This window comes from Ambystoma mexicanum, chromosome 6q, assembly GCF_040938575.1.
Source record: "Ambystoma mexicanum isolate Mex_15411 chromosome 6q, UKY_AmexF1_1, whole genome shotgun sequence".
Classification (NCBI taxonomy): Eukaryota; Metazoa; Chordata; class Amphibia; order Caudata; family Ambystomatidae; genus Ambystoma; species Ambystoma mexicanum.
The window spans coordinates 749,884,670-749,900,556 of record NC_090937.1 but is presented as its reverse complement, the minus strand read 5'-3'; the positions used below and the strand labels follow the sequence as shown (position 1 = coordinate 749,900,556).

The 15,887-nt window shown below is 47.0% G+C and overlaps 1 protein-coding gene and 1 pseudogene across 3 annotated transcripts in view; both read right to left on the bottom strand.

Moving 5' to 3' along the window:
* The window catches only part of FHIP1A (FHF complex subunit HOOK interacting protein 1A), an 839,659-nt gene that overhangs the window by 158,504 nt on the left and 665,268 nt on the right, over positions 1 to 15,887 (bottom strand). The window lies entirely within an intron of this gene.
* The window catches only part of LOC138515694 (protein lin-37 homolog pseudogene), a 45,271-nt pseudogene continuing 38,402 nt past the window's right edge, over positions 9,019 to 15,887 (bottom strand).

Sequence of the window (15,887 nt, the reverse complement as noted above, 5' to 3'; positions counted from 1 at the left end):
GATAAAAACACACACAGAGTCAAGAAATAAACTCCCAAGAGGAGAGATTAAAGATTCAAAAAGCTTCATGAGAAAAGGTAGTAGTAATATAGGATGGAAATTGGCAAGAACAGAAGGGTCGAGTGAGCTTTATTTTTAAAAGAGGAATCATCAGTGCATGCTTTAACAATGGAGGAATGAAACCCCACTGACAGAAATGATTGACTGCCAGTGCTACCCAAGATGAAATATAAGGCATGATGTCTTTGAAGGTTGTGAGAGGAATAAAATCAGAGGGAGATGTCGATTTCAGCTTTAAAGGGGCTGACACTATATCCTCAGAGGAGAATAAAGAAAAAGTAGACCAAGAGCGAGCTGCCACAAAGACAGATAGGACAACACTGAATTTAGCTGTCTTTAAACCAGACTGCACAATTTTTTCCCGAATTGAAAGGATTTTTTGGAGGAAAAAAAACAGAGATAAAGAATCACAAAGCTCTTGTGAAGCAGAAACCCCAGCCTGAGCAGTAGGCAGAGGAGACAAGGTGTGAACAAGCTCGAACAGTTCCCTGGATTGGTTAACAGCAGAGACAAATCTACATTTAGTTGCCAGAATGGCTTTGTGGTATGTCGCAGTGACTTGGCCTAGAAGCGTACGACCAGACTGGTGGTAGAGTTTGATAGACTTGCGTTCCACTTGACTGCATTCGAGGCTTAGTAATTTAATAGCCTCATCAAACCACGGCTCAGATGGAAAGCTATGTTTTTTGCATAGTTTGAGAGGGGCAAGACAGTCGGCAGTGGTAGAGAACACACAGGTCAGAGAGGAAAGGTCGACAAGCTGCAAAGCAGCAGAGTCTTTAATAACTGTGCCTGCCACAACGGCCGTAGTGACAGGATTCCAGTTACATTTCCACATAGTAGGCTTAGGAGGTAAGGAGAGAGCACGATCAATACCAATAATAAAAGAGATTACAAAGTGGTCTGACCAGTCTTCCTGTAAAGCAGGGGAAAACGGTGACTAGGGTTTTAGAAGAAGAATAAATTAGTTCAAGAGTGTTCCCTTGATGATGAGTAGGGCTGGTAGCAAGCTGATGCAGACCAAAGTCCACCAGTGTAGAAAAGATGCAAACGATTGTTTCATGACATGAAGATTAAAATCGCCAACTATCATCAGTTTAGAATATTTAAGCTGAAATTCTGTGACAAGTTTGCAAAAAGCAGTACAAAAAGTGGAATCATGGCAAGGGAGGGCGATCCACATTTAACACATTTCATGTAGTAGAGGCCTTAACAGAGAAACGGACACGCAGAGCCGCCATCTTGACATTATGGACAAGAGGCACTGCATTAGCCATCAAGGTCGACTTCTGAACCAAGGCAATTCCGCCACCCAGGTGGTAGGCTGTGCGATCAAGGTGCATGATACTATAACTATCTGGAAGCGCCTGTGCAACCACTGGACAAGAATGGTCACATAATCAGCTCTCAGTTATGCAGGCTATGTCTGGTAGGTTATCCCAAAGCATATCATAACATGCTAATGAGTGTGCGACCAGAGACCGAGCGTTCAAAAGTACACAAAAAGCTTGTCCGCAGAGGTTGAGAGTCTAGTGGAAGCAGTACATAAAGCAAAGCCAAACAACCATATCAGCAAGGGCAAAAAGGAGGAGCTGCTCCTGAGAAATACTCTGATGCCTCAGGAACCAAGGTATCTTGAAGATCTTGAGCCCATAGCCTTGACGCAGTCCAAACGAGCACAGGCGGGCCAGACTTTGACATGAACGGCCCGTCTACACTGCGCTCGTCAGCTGCGCTTCCAGGCTGGGGGCAGTTTAAATAGACACATGGTATTTACAATAGCAAAGCCCTCCAACTGTCAGAAGGCAGTGAAGAAAGACTCCCACAGAGTGGAGTGCATGCAGCAGTAGGAATGAAAGACTGCACATCTCCAGGCACGAGACCCTGAAAGGCGAAACAGAAAGCCAGGCACCTTTCTGCTGGAAAATCCAGTTTACATGGAATCAAGGGGGAATTCAAATAATAACAAAAGTAAAATTAAACATGTAACACAAGGTAGATAAAAGGCATCCAGTCAGTCGCCAAGTCGCGGATTGAGTATATAAAAGGAAATGAAACGTAAAAGCCCAAAAGGCAAATCACGCAAACCAAACCAATAAATGAATAAATGTAACGAGAGATGGTAAGATTCAACTCAGTTTAGGAGTTGTATGCTACCTATGAAAGTCTTTAAGGGGAGCATGTCAGCCTGTTCATGGGGGAGCGGTTGAGTGGTTGAAGTCCCTGCCTCACCAAATCTTTGTTCTAAAATGTTGTCTTGAGAATATGAAAAAGTATTTAAATGCAATATATATTATAATGTTAGTCGTTAACAATTAAAAGTACATTAGCACTAAACACTTTATTGTAGCAATACTGAAATGCATCATGCACTTTAACATGAGCAATGTTTGCACGCACTGTGCACTTTAATATTGTCCATGTATGCATTCCCTCTCCTATGAGATTCATTTTAGAGGGTTAGATTACCTCTAATATATCCATAAGATGCCAGACTTGCCAGACAGGAAGACACTGGCTCCCAGTAAAAGAACGCATCGCGTTCGTTCAAAATCCACACTCTCACCCACAAATGCCTCACCCGCACAGCACCCTCATATCTATCGAACACCATAACCAAATCCACCTCCACACGACCAGTCAGAACTCGCTACGCCAACCCAATTCACCCCCCCCCCCGCATAAACAAAGCGAGAGCTGCAGGGTTAGGCTTCCCCTACATAGCCCCCAAGTTATGGAACTCTTTACCTGCTGACATCAGAGCTGAAAACTCCCTCTTCGCCTTCCACAAAAAAGGAAAAACTACCCCCTTCACTTAATCCCACTCTAGCGCTTGCAATTGTCAATGCTACTGTAACTAAGGAAATTGATCTGTAACTAAGAAACATTTCTGTAGCCAGCCCCACGAATCCCCCGGGCTGCTGCGCGCTCTACAAATGTGAATAAATAAATAAATATGTTAACGTATTATAGCTTGATTATATGGATATTATTTAGTACTTTCCACAGGACTTGAAACTACATAATTTTTTATTCTTGGTTTTGCATGCATGGACGGAGAGCACTATGCACTTTATTGCTTTTAGCAATTATTGCTGCTTGGCATATTTTGCACATTCATGGCTACTTTACCACTTTGCACTGTTCTTGTTTGGCTTCTACTATGGGCGATTTTATAATGTATTTTGGTAGTCGGCTGGAACTTTGTAACGATAGTGGACTGCAAGATTATACAGACTGGCGCACCCTGCATGGATGAACATCACTTTTTTCTCTCACGACCCACCTGTGCACCTGTTTGTCTAACTCTATTTACGAATTTGGGCACCTAGATGTGGCCATTTGGCCTTAGCGATTTTCCTTATTCAGCTAGCCATATAGACCATACAGGTTCTATTAGCGCAGCAATTGAGATCGCATCTATTCAGCAGCACACAGCTAATTGTACATGACTAGTTATTTTATCCGTCATGTACTAAGGTGGTTTGATCTTGTTTATTATAATATAGGGGGGGGGGGTTTCTCCTCGGGGCATGCATCAGTCAAAAAATATGAAATTATGTTATGAAATCTACTTGGTTATTTAAGTAACCGTGTCCACTATATGCACTTGTACTATACTGCTGGACAATGTTCAAACATGGCCGCCTTTTGTTACTATGAACGTGTTGCTATGGGGAAGTGGCCACTCTATATATTACCATAGAGTTGTTAAGGTTTAAAACGTAGTCCATTATCTGTGTTTACCCAACCTACGTGATCAAGTGGTCAGAATACCGCGAAACGCGTCGGTTGTAATCCAGGTTTCTCTTTCTCCGATGGACATGCAATAATAAAGGAACTTTTGTGCTGCCTGGAATTGCTGTCATGCTCCCTTATTGCTGAGTGGACACTCATCACTTAGCTGCCCTCAGGTGTGCATTCCGCCAGATCTACCTTCTCACAAGGCTTTTCATTTTTTGGAGACACACACACACACAACACACAACACACACACTCTGAAACCTCATGATCCATTGCGATGATAGAGAATGTATAAGACTTATTCCTTATGAAAGTCTACTTTCTATATATTCCTGTAAATATTAATGTAGTCATCTGCACCTCTACTCAAATCCCGACATTTGTTCTTCAGTGGACTCTACAAATGTTTAAATGAAACCAATGTCACATGCACTCCTGATTACACATGTGAAACTATTATTTAACCCTCAAAGGATATAATGGGATTGATTTCAGTTTGGCATCAAGGGCAAGGAAATACTGTAGCACAAAAACGGTATAGTCATGTAGCTACAGTAATAAACCTACAGAAATCCATTATGGTCATCATTTTGGGCTCCCTCATGGAAAACGTTCCCTTATAGAGTGAAACAGATTGTTCAAACTAAGCAATAAGCAGAATATGGGTCAAATACTACATTCTGATCCCTTTTCTTCTGTGTTTTAGGAATGATGCAGCACATTTGAAATTTAAAGATTCCGGTTTTTTGTTGAAGACGCAAAATCGCTATAGGCCGGGTGGTCCGATTATTAGAGGTTTCTGCCTAGCGTAGCTGTCATATGAGCTCATGTATGACTTTTGTCAAGCAGTGTAGGAACAACATCTCCATAAGGAGCAAAGAATTACACCAACAGGCAATATAGTTTCCCCCAAAAGTTAGTTTAGTTATGGTCGTCATCATCAGGCAGTACAGGTAGGATACAGTCCTGCCACAATAAGAATAACATAATCCCTCAGGCAGGAGGATAGGTGTTGCTGCATTACAGATTATACTTCTGACACATGACCAATCAGCCAAACTGAGTAATATCCCTTCCATCGATTAAGGAGTATAGTTATAGCACCTTTCCCTACCAGACAGTAAAGGCATTACAATCCCTCCTAAGATGGTATCGGTATTACACTTTCCACTCTAAAACCAGTGTAAAGGCTGACACCCCCTCATATCTGTCAGTATTGGGATGACATTGCCCCGGCAAGGCAGAACAGATGTGACATTTAACAGAGTATAAATAGGACATCTCCTGCCATCTGATGAGAGGTATGTCCCCCCCCTTAATGAGTCGGTGAAGAGATGAACTCTAACCCATTCGGGCAATACACAGCTACAACAGTTCCGCTTATACATCTGATGTTGGCTGTATGACAACACCTGTCCTTCGAGAATAGCTATGACACCTGCACACTACCGGGCAGTTTAGCTATGGCCCCATTATGCAGTATAGATTTGTGCACCTAAGCTTATAAGATAGTGTTGCTAAGAGATCATCCCACCAGGCTGTATAAAAATGGCACTTCCCTCCACTAGACAGAATATGAGTGGTGATTTCACCACTAAGTCACTAAATACAAGACACCCCTCTCACAACCCAGCCAACGTTTTAGCACAGAACCCCAATAATTGGCCATCCAGCACACGTGTGATATTTTACTGCATCAGGTGCAGGTAGCCAGACTGTGACCAAAAAAGTGATGGGTGTGAAGGGATCATGAAGTAAGACACAGACAACAGGTTCAACGTTCTGGTAAATGGTTTAGTTTACTTAAATGTCAGGATGCAGTATAGTCTGTATCAGTAATTTCAACTCGAATGTCTGATCAAAACCTATAATTGCCCTCACAACTAAATGTATACAAAGTGTAGGGATGTCAGCAGCAAAAGAAATAGGGCCTCATCACGAGTTAGGCGGTAACGCCGGCGCTAATAGCGCTGGCGTTATTAGCCCTACCGCCAAACCCACCGGCGCTATTAGCGCCGGATCACGGGTTTGACGGAACGGGTATTGCCCATTCCCCATTGAGCCCATTCGGGAATTCCAATTCCCCATTGGGCTCAATGGGGAAATTTCAAGCTTTTCCCGCCGGTGGTAAACTTGCCGAAAATCGGCAAATTTTCAGCATATTTCCCCCCAGCTGAGAGCTGGCGGGAAATCAGCCGAAGCCATGATTTGGTGGACCCTTAAATGCAGCGGTAACAGCGCTACCGTCGCATTTAAGGGCTACCGCCAAACTCGTGACGAGGCCCATAGTGTTCCAAATAAAGTTCTGAGCATCTTCTGGCTCCTGGCTTATATTCATCTTCCTCTTCCCCCAAGTTCAGAACAGTTCTAAAGGGGCCCCAGGGTTCCCTTCCCCAAGGGTTGAACACAATACACAAACTCTCGGGGTTCCCTTTCCCAAGAGTTCAACACAGTTCAAAATCTCCTAGCTTTCAAAACACGTCCAGTTCAACTCCTTAATCATCCAGCCTTTTCAATAGTTCACATAGGTTGCTCTCTTTCTGCATTTATCATTCACTTCAGCAACTGCTGCAAAATACATGCTTCTTTACATTTGCTTTCCTTGGCTCTTTTCTAGCAGGGGGTCACTCAGTCTAGGCACAGTTGTCAGACCACACGGCCCACCCATTATGGGACACGCAACCGATAACCCTAGGCACTTTGTTATACTTCTGTATTTCTTCAGATTTTCACCTACACATGTTTTCTCTCTCTGAACCTGTGTTGTTGGCCAGCACTTATTTCAGATTCTCCTTGGCAGTCTCTTGGCTTTGCTGCAACATGTATCTCTTACAACTCACTCCATGGTGTTCCCCCTTTTCCACCACTTGCTTTCACTTTATTCATAAGTGCTCATCACTTGCTTTAATTTCATGTTGTATTCAAAATATGCTCCTCATATCTTTCAGGTAATTCAGTATTCAATAATGTTTGTTGCATTCCCAAAAGTACTCTGCAACTTGTTCGGCATTCGAAAACACTTGGTTTACTCTTCCATAGCAATCGTAATACTTTCCAGTTCGTTCGGCATTCAGGCATGTCTGTTTCTAGCCCCTGGAGAGCCCCAGTACGAGTGTTTCCTTCTTTACACTCACTAGTATGCAGTGCTCCTCTCGGCTTCTCGATTCTGTTTCACAGCTTTTCGTTCCGACTTTTCCTCACAGAAGCCTCAGCCATCAGCACTTACTGTCCTGGAATCCTGCAGCATGTAGATCTGCTCTTCCTCAGTGAAAGCTATCCATGGCCTGCGGCAATCAGGAGGCTTCGGTGTGCCGCAGCTCCTGCTGTGGACACCGGGCAAGGAGGACAGCAGGATTCTTGACCCTCTTAGGGCCAGAATTGGCCCCGGCATCTCTCTCACACTCCTGCTCAGCACTGTTTTCCTCCAGCCGGTTCCTCTCGAGCCCGCTCCACGTCTACAAGCCACGTCCTTCTCTCCAGGCCGTCTCTCTCCCTCTGTTGGGACGGTTACCCACTTTATACACGTGGGACTTGTTAAATAATTGCAGGTGCAAGTCCTTCAGTTGCCCGACCCAGGTTAAGCCAATTAGCTGGACATGCCTGGCTTTTACAATTAAACTCAATAGCCCTCTTCCTCTTGTACCAAAGTCATGGCTGCGAAATTATGGAACTCCTTACCCAATCCACTCAGAGCGGAACCGTCCTTCCTGGCCTTCAAGAGCAAAGCCAAAGCCTGGCTGTCTACTCTAGACCAGCTCTGATTAATAGCACCCATTGTCTTCTCTGACCTACTACACTGGCGCCAACCCTCTATTTGCCCGTTCCGATTGTTAATATGTACAGTAACTGTATATTTTCCTTACCCTTTTGCTCACTGCCTGTACCCCCCCCTCCTTGATGTATTCTGTTTTATGATGTACTCTGCCTTATGTACCCTGTATTTTTTTGCCTGTAACCTAAATGATGCTCCCTGATGCCCTTGGGCCTGGTGCTCTTTACAAATAAATAAAATACAAATACAAAGTGGTGTGAAGGAATGTAAGTGTGCATAACTCCCACTTGTTCCCTCCTTGTCCAAGTCTTAAGGTGAAAAGGTTTTGGGTGGGAAGAAGGAGCAAAGACTGTCAATAGTCCATGAGGGCAGAGTGAACATACGGTTCATTATGACAAGGGAAAGGGAGATGCCATGTCTCACCAAAGACATCATCTTTCCACTCCCCAGGTTCCCTCTACCCAGGTGATCCTCCCTTGCATTTACACCCCCCGGGTCTGGATCCAAAAGTAATGGCCTTTCCCTGGCCATCTGAGAGGACGACGACGGGGGGAGAAGATGTGAGGATGTCCTCCGGTTCCTCACATTGGGATGAAAAGTTTTGTATTAATCTTAACCACTGGCAGTGCTCCTGGCAGGGACAACCTTCCACATCAATGTTTAATTGCCCATCTGTGCCACTGGCGAAGGGGACCACCCACATGCAAATCAGTCTGGTACTGCCACCAATGGGATCCGTCCAGTCTAAACTGCTAGCCCTCATCCCCATTGCACATTAAAACACATGCAACCACTACTGTAGGCAGGGGAACTACTTCCTTTTTTTTCATTATTTTACAAAACATCTATTTTTTTATTAGTTAGAATTCAAACTATGTGATATGATATATGATATGATAAGGTATTTGTAACGCGCCTATACACAAGTGTTTCAAGGCACGACGAGGCAGGGAGGGAGGGAAACAAGGGGAAGACAGACAAACGATCCTACTAGGCCAGGTGTCATTCAGATCGCGCAAGTGCAGAGGAAGGGGAAAAGGAGAAAGTGCAGGGGGAGGAGGTGGGGGGGAAAGTGCAGTACAAGGTAAGTAGCGTAAATAAATAATAAAAATAATAAATAATAAATAAAAAGGGCCAGCTGGTGGCAAGTGCGAGGTAAGTGCAGAGCTGGGAAGGGGGCTGTAGGGATACAGTGACAGTCCCGCAGTGCAGGGGGAGCAAGGGAGGCAGTGCAAGTGGAGAGTGGCTGGGCCCTGGACCGAGGTCGCTGAGAGTGGCCCAGATGCAGGTATAGTGCAGAATTCAGTGGGGAGTTAAGCAGGTTTAGCAGGGGAGAGGGAGAGAGAAGGCAGAAGCGAAGAGGAAGGTTTTGAGGTGCTTCCGGATATTTATGACTGTGGAAGCAGTCATAAATATCCATCTGCATCAAACCCATTTTCTGGATCAATGAGGTATCTCTCTTTGGGTGCAGAGCTCAGGAGACCATGTCACTGTCTCTCAAACATCTCTTAAGATCTTCATGCTCTCAGAGTACCGCAACTGGTTCTTATGAGAAGCTTCTTTACACCTCTTGCAGATCTTCTTCGAACGCTCCATATTCTCATAGATGAGTGTGCACATTGTTGGCATCAATTCTGGTGGCACATTGATATTCACAGGTTCTTCCTGGCCATGATCAGAGCAAGGGATACACAGGTTTTGTGGCTCACAAGCCTCGTTCAATGGTGAGCGAGAAGGATCTGGCATCCTGTACACATCCTGAGAAGCCCCATTTATCACCTCAGTACCCTCGTCATCCTCAGACAACAAGCCAGGACAGGACTGGTGCAGAGCTCCTCCTCTTGCACTGAAGGATTGTTTCTCATACATGCCCGACAGATTGGGTAGAGAGGAGTGTTCTCATTGAACTGGGCAAAGTCCACACTCTGATTAAAAAGTTTGATAACATATGTGTTAGATTTCTGCTGACCTTTGTCCGTCATGCCATCATCCATCTGTTTCCTCTTCTTGCATCAGTGGTGAGGAAACCTGTATGAAGGCCAGATGTGCCCATCGACGCTGGCAAAGTACCGTCTGATGGGGTATATGTTAGATAGCTCCATTTGCCTAATTGTCTGCATGTAGTGCCTCAAGCAGCCCCTCCTGTGCTACCCTTGGGATTCCCATGCTTAGCTCTGGCTTTTCGGTGCTGATCCCCACACTCATGGCCTGCAGGACGATTGGCTTGGTCCGCGTTGCCACTATATAAAGCACCAACTTGTAGATGTATTGAAAGCACCCTGCAGCTCGCAGCTCTTAGCTACACATCCAGCTCGCCCGACAATGGCCCCTCTTTCGGGAACTACTTACTTGTCTTTTCAACTGGGCTCCACGTCTGCCTTACAGGCCCTTCTTCCTGGTCTTTGCAGCATCTCAGTCTGTGCTGCGTTTCAGCTGGGCTCTATGTCAGCCTTCTGTGACTCTTCTCCCTCGGTCTTAACCATAGGTTTGTGCAGAGTTACCTACACAATGTTTCAGTTGGGCTATGCCTTGGCCTACTGAGGCTCTTCCTCCTCGTAGCTTCTCGGGGCTGCTCCCATGAACATAATTTAGGGGTTGCCAGGAGTACCAGCTGTGTCCCCTGGGTGTTGGCCTGGTATCCTTGGTATGCTTCAATAAAATTGGAGGGCCCAGGGGGCATGGCTATTTCCATGCATAGGCCTTTTTGCAATTAAAGGCGGCTTTGTTTTTCCTTCTTAGGCTCTCTGTTTTCTTTAATTTTGAAGGCAAAGGGAATGAGGGATTGAGGGAGAGAAAGACCAATTTGTGGGAGGAGGACCGGATTTTGTTCGTGTAGCAGGAGTCACTTAGTGACTCCTACACCACTTACCTATCCTCACTTGGTTTCAAAGATAGTGCTGCTAGTAGTGAGCATGCAGTATCCAGAGCCAGGTACAAAAGGACGCAGAAGATCAGCTTCAATAAAAAGTAAGTCATGTTTGCAATTAAGGAGGCTTTGTTTTTTCCTCCTTAGGATCCGTTTCTTTTTTACTTTGAAGACAGATGGAATGAGGGATTGATGGAAGGAGAAAGAGAAGACCAATGTGAGTAACAAGATTTAAATTTCATTGTAGGAGTCACCTCGTATATGCTGTGTCGCCTGCCTGTCCACAGGTAGTGTGTTGCGGGTAGTGTGCCTGTGCCTTCATATTGATAGGTGAAAGGCATGTGAAACTTAAATACTTTGGTGAACATGGGGACGGGGCGGTGGCAAAAGTCGTGTGCAGGTGACAATGGGAGGTACAAACGTGATTAATTTCCTGTCTGACCACTCATGTGTTGCGCGAATATCCTATATCTGTGTGTCATTGTTTGCGCTTATGTAAATCTTGTACAGGGTCCAATTGATTTTAGGGCAGTCAACACAGCCCATGGCGAGCCAACACGGTTATGCAACCCCGACCCGCTCAATGCATTTCAGATGACTCTTGCATTTGCACCTTTTTGGAAACAGAAAGGCCCCTGTTTTGTTTAATCCTCCACCTCCACTTCCACCTCCATGCAGAAGTGCAGGCACACCCCAGGGAGTACAAATGGCTAAGTGGCCACCCAACAACAGAATGCTGCAAAACGATAAATACGTGAATGGACATATGATATGATATGATATATTTACAACACGCCTGTACACAAGTGTTTCTAGGCGCGACAAGACAGGAGGGGGAAACAAAAGGAGGGCAAAACAACAATCTTACTTGGCCTGGTGTCATTCAGATCGTGCAGGGAAGAGGTAGGGGAGAGGTGCCGGGGGGAGGGGAGTCGAGAGAGGGGAGAAGTGCGGGTAACTGAATAAGTGCAGCCAGTCAGGTGTCTCATAAGCGCAGAGAGATGGGACTGTAAGGTTGCAGGTACAGACCCTTATGTGCAGGGGGAGCCCGGAGGCAGTGGAAGGGCAACTGGATATGCAGGAGCTTGGGCCGGAGTTCAGAGGGTAGCCAGGTGACCAGCGCGCAGAGTAGTCGGGGACATCAGCAGGGGGGAGGAAGAGAAAGCAGAAGCAAAAAGGAAGGTCTTGAGTTGCTTCCGGAACCAGAGGTGGTTCTGCTCAAGTTTGGCAGGGAGGCTGTTACAGAGGGAGGTCTCAGCCAAGGAGAGAGATCTGCCCCTTACTCTCTGCTTGGAGAATCGTCTGACCCTCAGAGTTGGAGGTGGATGAGCGGAGAGCTCGAGAAGGAAGATGTTTAGGAAGAGTACGTTGTAGGTAGTGTGGTCCCAGGCCCCGGAAAGCCTTGTGGACAATGCAAAGAGTCTTGAACTTGATCACTGCAGCCAGTGAAGAGATTTCAGAGCTGGTGAAATACGATCCCTGGGCTTGAGGCCAAGGACAAGCCTTGTAGTCCTGTTCTGGATAAGTTGTAAAGGTTGAAGAGTAGAGGCAGGCAGATTTAGCAGGAGGCTGTTGCAGTAGTCCAGCCTAGAGATGACCAGGGATCTGGAGACAGTGATCTTCTGGGGGTAAAGTGAGAAAAGGAACAATAACAGAGGAGGTGCAGCTGATAGTTGGACTTCTTAGAGAGGTCAGAGACATGAGGAGAGAAGGAGAGAGTGGAGGTTGAAGAGGACACCAAGGTTCTTATCCTCAAAGGAGGGAGCAGGATTAGAGCCCAGAGTTGGTGGACAGAGAGAGAGGGGAAAGGAGGGAGCAGGTGTACCAATGAGGCGGATCTCAGTCTTACTGGCATTAAGGCACAGATCATTGGCAGCACACCATTGTTGAATTGCGGCCAGACAGTCTGTTATGAGAAAAGGAGCAGAGGTGGCTGAGGGGATCCTGAAAGAGAGCTGAGTGTAAGCCGCATAAGACTGAAAATTGGAGCAGAAAGTAGCAATGCAGTGGGCAAGAGGTGCCAGGTAGTGATTAAAAAGCCATGGAGAAAGTTAGACCCTAGGGGAACACCACAAGTAGAGAGAGAGATAGAAGAGAGGAAGGACCCCAATTGGACCAGGGTGTTAGAGGGGGGGGTCAGTGAAAAAGGAGGTCATCTAGGCCAGAGCCCGATCAGTGATACCCAGGTTATCACGGAGGCGATTGAGCAGGATTGCATGGTTGACTGTATCAAAGCAGAGGATACATCAATGAGAATGAGGATAGAAGGAAGATTAGAGTCAAGATTAGGGAGCAAGCCTTCACGGGTGTTCAGGAGAGCAGTTCCCATGCGTCTGGCAGTTCAGCAGCCAGACTGGTGGAGTGGAGACAACCAACCGATTCAGTATGCTGATTAAACTGGGAGATGGCCAGCTTTTTCAGGAGTTTGCCCAGAAAAGGAGTGATGGAGATCAGGCGATAGTTAGCCAGAGAGGAAGGATCGGCAGAGGGCTTCTTAAGAAGGGGGTTCACAAGGTAGTGCTTGAGGGGGAGGGGAAAGTTCCAGTGGAAAACAAGTGATTGCAGAAATCGGACAAAGCTGGAGCAAGGGTTTCCATGTGGTCCTTGATGGTTCTGGATGAGCAGGGGAGAACCTACTTTGACACGACTTTCATAGATCGGACTTGTCTAGAAACATTGTCATGGGTGAACAACGGAAAGCAGGAGAAAGGAGGAGGAGATACGGCCACAGACGGCCCAGGAGTGGTAGAGGTGGTAGAGGAAGAGAGGGTGGTCAGGATGTTCTGAGTTTTAGTGGTTAAATGAGAGGCCAAGGCCGTGCAGAGGACTGGAAGGGAACAGGAGAGGTAGAGACTGCAGCAGGATTGGCCAGCTCCTTGCAGATTTTTAAAAGTTCTGTTGAGTTGTTTGATGCCGCAGAGACGCAGGCTTGGATGTAGGCTCTCTTCTTAGAGGACAGATAGTCTGTACGGTCATTGGAGCAGACGGCAGGCAGGTTTTTCAGTGGGTGCGCCTGATGCCCTCCACGTCCTCCCAGCCGCCCTAAACTTGCGTTTAAGGGTGGCGAGGTCAGATTTATACCAAGAGTTGCACTTATATTTGGGCTTTAAGTGGTTCCTCATGACAGTGGCAAGGACATCCAGAGTGTTAGAGATAGAGAGATGAAGGGTAGAGAGGGCTGTGTCATGATGTGAGTCCGCCAAGTGCAGGAGGAGGAGAGAAAGTAGCGGCGAAAGCCCCAACTGACACACACTTCACAGGTCGGATGACCGAGAAGGTAGGTGGCAGGGCTGGGATCGGCTTGGCCTGGGGAGTGGAGAGAGAGAGAGATGGGAGGAAAAAGAGAGGGTGGCCACACCAAGAGAGGAGTGCTGAAATGGGTGGAGAAGGGGAAGTCTGAGGAGATCAGAACATCCAGGGCGTGCCCTGCAGAGTGAGTCAGGCCAGAGGGAAGAATAGAGAGAGAGAGAGAGAGAGAGGGAGGGAGTCACAGAGGTTACGAAAGAGTCCTGAAGAAGAGCTAGTATCATCCAGGTGGATGTTCAGGTCTCCGAGGAGGAGAAGGTGACAGGTACAGGTAAGGAGAAAGGAGGAGAGGTCAGCACACTCAGAGAGGAAGAGGGCGACCTGGCCAGGCGGCCGGTAGATAGTGGCCACTGTGAGAGAGGCCAGGAGAGATAGAGAGCCTCATATCAGGCGTTCAAAGGAGTAGTTGTGCCGCATTGGAATGATACAAGCAGGGATCCACTCTGGGAAAATCAAGGCTACACCCCCACCGGGATGGTGTGTTCTGAGTTCGGAGAGGATTTTGTAGCCATCAGGAAGGAGAGTGTCAAAACTCGTGACAGAGCTGGCCGTGAACCAAGTCTCGGTGAGAACAAGTACATCCAAATCAAGCTCTTCCAGGAGACGGCCGATGTCAGAGGAATGTTTGACAGATGAGCGCGAGTTGAGTAGTGATGTGGAGCAGGATGCCATTTTTGAAGGACTTCCGTGGAGAAGTACAGGCCAAAAGTACACTCTGCTGAAGTGTTGGAGGCGCCCGAGGAGGAAGGAAGAAAAGGCAAGGTAGTCGGAGAGTAAAAAGAATGTGCCAGAGGGGAGGCAGAGGAAGAAGGCAACAGGGTGGCCAGAGAAGCAGCAGGGGGCGATGGAGAGGTGGCTGAAGAAGAAGGGGCAGAAGAGCAAGAGAGGGGTAAGAAGGGATAGCAGGAGAGGAAAGGAAGTTGATAAGGCGTGGGAAGCGTCTATACCAAAAAGGAGGAGATTGCCCTGAGGGCCCTGTACCAAGACAGCGCCATTCAAGTAAACATTAATGATGGTCTTAGAGGAGTGGAAAGGGGCCAAGAAAGCCTCCCACCAGGTGCCTCCATTAATGGGAGAAGAGGAAAAAGGAGACAGAACAGAGACCATATGGGGGGGCTCCATAGGCCTGGAGAGGTAACGACAAAGAGGATGTCGGTAAGGGTCTGTCTGGAGTAAGCACTTGTGTAGGTATCAGTGATAGGGAGGCCTTGGTTGGAGAAGAGGATGTCCTTTTTGAGCTTCTTGCTACCAGACTTAGTGAGATAGTCAATAGAAAAAGCAATTAGAGAAGATAGGTGAGACAGAGCAGCATAGAGGGTGCGGGGAGGAAAGAGGGGTGGGGAGAAGAAAGCCCAAGCAGGGGAGGGTGGGTGGCAGTAGGGGGTAGACAGGAGGGAAGCACAAGGGAGGGACACAAAAGGGAGGGGAGAACAACAAAGATGAACTACGGGCCTACGAAATCAGATGCAATACAGAACCAACAGCAAAGCACAGAGCGCAACAGGGAACCTTGAAGTAAAGAATGCAGAACCAACAGCAAAGCACAGAGCACAAGAGTGAACCTAGAAGTGAAGAAAGCAGGCAATGTAATGATAAAAACGTAGAGAACACAATTTCGAAACCATAGAGAACACCACAACATCAGAGCTGTAGAGAATAACACAAAGTCAATACCATCAACAAGACACAAAACACAACATGCACCTAGCAGTAAAGAATGCAGGCAATGAAATGTAATTCCAAAAACCATGGAGCACAACACAATGTCAATACAGTACACAATAGATCAATGAAGGGAAGGGGCTGAGATGCGGGAGGAAGGTAGGAACACAGGTGGAGGGAACGAAACAGGGTGCAGGGACCTAAGATGCAAGGGATCGCATACTGCACGAGAAACAGGGGGTGCACGTGGCCTAAGTCACGAGGTAACGCACGCGGCCCGAGTTGCCGGGGAGCACATGCAGCCTAAATTTGCGAGTGCGCACACGCAGTCTAAGTTGCAGGCGAGCACATGTGGCCTAAATTGCGAGGGAGTGCATTTGGCATAAGTTGCGAGGAAGCGTACGCGGCTTAAGATGCGAGCGAGCGCACATATGCAGGGGGGATGCAAGTGCATGGAGGAGTGCGAGGACCGTTTCC